The sequence below is a fragment of the Zingiber officinale genome, chromosome 8B, assembly GCF_018446385.1.
Source record: "Zingiber officinale cultivar Zhangliang chromosome 8B, Zo_v1.1, whole genome shotgun sequence".
Taxonomy (NCBI): domain Eukaryota; kingdom Viridiplantae; phylum Streptophyta; class Magnoliopsida; order Zingiberales; family Zingiberaceae; genus Zingiber; species Zingiber officinale.
The window spans coordinates 76,456,547-76,459,088 of record NC_056001.1 but is presented as its reverse complement, the minus strand read 5'-3'; the positions used below and the strand labels follow the sequence as shown (position 1 = coordinate 76,459,088).

Here is a 2,542-nt window from a genome sequence, read left to right as displayed (position 1 = left end):
ATAATTTAGTGAAGTACGCTTCTTTCCTAGGTTGCATGATAAAGGAATTTGTGCCATATACATTAGATGGATGGAGTGATATTGATGAAGAAGTGAAAGATAGGATGTGGAGTTGTCTTCAGGTAATATATTTAGTTACTTAATTTTTCATTTCCATTTTTATAACAAAATGTAGACATATTTTTGTGTTATTAAATGTGCAGATGACTTATAAAGTTGAGGATTGGGAAAAGAAAACAATTTTTCAAAAGTTAGCTAAATTGTGGCGTGATAGAAAATCCAAATTGCAAATACTTGTACGAGAAGCTAATACAAGTCGAGTGGCTTCACGAGATCTCAGTTTGTTGAAGCCTGAATTTATGGACCAAAATCAGTGGGACTTGTTTGTACAGATGACATTATCATCTACTTTTCAAGTAAGTATTTATTCACTTAGACCATGAGTTGGATGGGAATGCATTGAATTTATTCTAATGCTATGGTTGGGTAAGAGACTACTAAGTTTTAATATGTTGGAGAGTTTGATTATGCGATTTTGACTAATCTTAGGAAAAGAGTGCAAGATTTAGAGCAATAAGGGAAAAACAAGACCACATTCACACAATGAGTTGGAGGGGCTATGCTCGTTTGACTCACATTATGGTAATTATTTTTAATTTATTATAATTTAAGTAATAATTAATGATATATGCATCTTTTAAGTTATGCTGTAATGATTTTGTATATATTTTTATATTTAAGGAAAAGACAAGTCCGATGGATACAAAAATTACGAGATCGCAAGTTTGGATTGAAGGTCACAAGAGAAAAAATGGGGAGCCCAGTACTCAAGCCGTTGGAGAGAAAATGGTAAGCATGTTCATTCATTTTAGATTTCTTTAAAATTTTATTCCATTGATATGATTTTTCATAAGCATTTATACTTAAGATCTCCATTTATACTCTTACCAATGTCTCTGTAGAAAGACTTTTATCATGTTAAGCAAGTATTCCACTAATCTTATTTTTTCTATAACTCCTTACCTATTACTTGGATCTAAGATATGGCCAAGAATGTTAACGAAATCATACAATACATAGCTCTAATTGTTCTGCTTTGCATCATGACCTTATCAAATGAAGCAACGAGTTTTCCCCAGCAATCCAGTCACAATTTGGATCATTCTGGTTTTCTAAGCAGCGCTTTGGTTCATATAAAGGGGCTGTTTGATGTCAACGAGTTTTCCCCCGCAATCCAGTCACAATTTGGATTGTACACATACCAACACTAAGAAATGATAGCATTAACATCACTCAGCTAAGTTTACAGGAGGATCTAAGCTGCCAACAAGGATTGCCAGATCGATGTCCTTGTCCTCAAATTTTTTGATGAAAGGATGACTCTAAAAATTCAGTAAGAATCTATCAATTTCTCGAACATTACAGCGAACAAAAAAGAATTACCGAACCACTAACCAGGAGCTCCAAGGATGACAGGCGTTGCTTAGGGTCTTTCTGTATGCTGCAAACAATTCGACGGTAAGGCTAATCAAGTAGTTTCAACTTGCAAATGAAGAGAACATACCAAATTAGGAAGTTTTGACTGTAATACATATGCACACAGTCACCAAAGCTTTTAGGGACTTGTGAGAATATACATCATGCTTAGTCGGTAGATTTTGGCAGCTTTTGTGAGCAAATTGTCAGAAATCTTGGATGAACATGAGAATAGTATCTCCTCAAACCATGATAATGTGATTCTTGTTAGAACTAATGTCAATGTGGATATGCTAGAGTTAACGTTTGGTCCTACATTTTGTATTTGACCTTTAGTTATTATGTGGTTCGAATTGGATTGGCATTCTTGGTTTCAGTAACTATTCAATATCGAACAGCAGAAGCATCAGTGTTAAAGTAGTCTCAGTAAGGCTCTATTTTCCATATATAGAATCTGAACACCATCTTGCTAAAAGCCAAACTCAGTATAGTCATCTATTTTCATAAACATAGATGTGCTACTGAGCCTATACCAATTTCTTTGAATAATTATCTAAAACAACCAATTAGATCTTTTGTTGAAGTACGTACATGTGATTTTATTTAACTACGTGCATTATATGTTGATTTCATTTACATGTATTATATGTTGATGTTCAGTATAGTCATCTATTATATTAATGATAATATATTGAAAGTTATTTTTTGTTGTAGAAAAAAATATTAGAATGTCCACCCGAATCTCAAAACACAACTAATATTGCTGATGATGCAATTAGCATTGTGTTTGGCAATGAAGCTCGGGGTAGAGTGCGTGGAATGGGCTTTGGAGTAACACCATCGAAAGTTGGAGCTTCAGTGCGACAAAATGGAATGGTTCAACAACTTCAAACTATAGTACAAAATGTTCAACAACAAATGCAGGAAATGAGGCAACAAAATCAACTAGAAATGCAAGAAATAAGGTCTATGTTTTTACAAAGTATGAGACAACAAAATCATCCAGAATAGGTTAGTAAGTAAACAATATATATAAAATAAGTTTGATATGTACACTTAAATGATT

The 2,542-nt window shown here is 33.4% G+C and overlaps 1 long non-coding RNA gene across 1 annotated transcript; it reads left to right on the top strand.

Moving 5' to 3' along the window:
• Positions 1–559: 559 nt before the first annotated feature.
• LOC122017783 lies at positions 560–2,319 on the top strand. The gene is made up of 3 exons (XR_006121454.1): positions 560–642; positions 742–849; positions 2,191–2,319. It is a non-coding gene; the product is annotated as an uncharacterized LOC122017783 (long non-coding RNA).
• Positions 2,320–2,542: the final 223 nt, after the last annotated feature.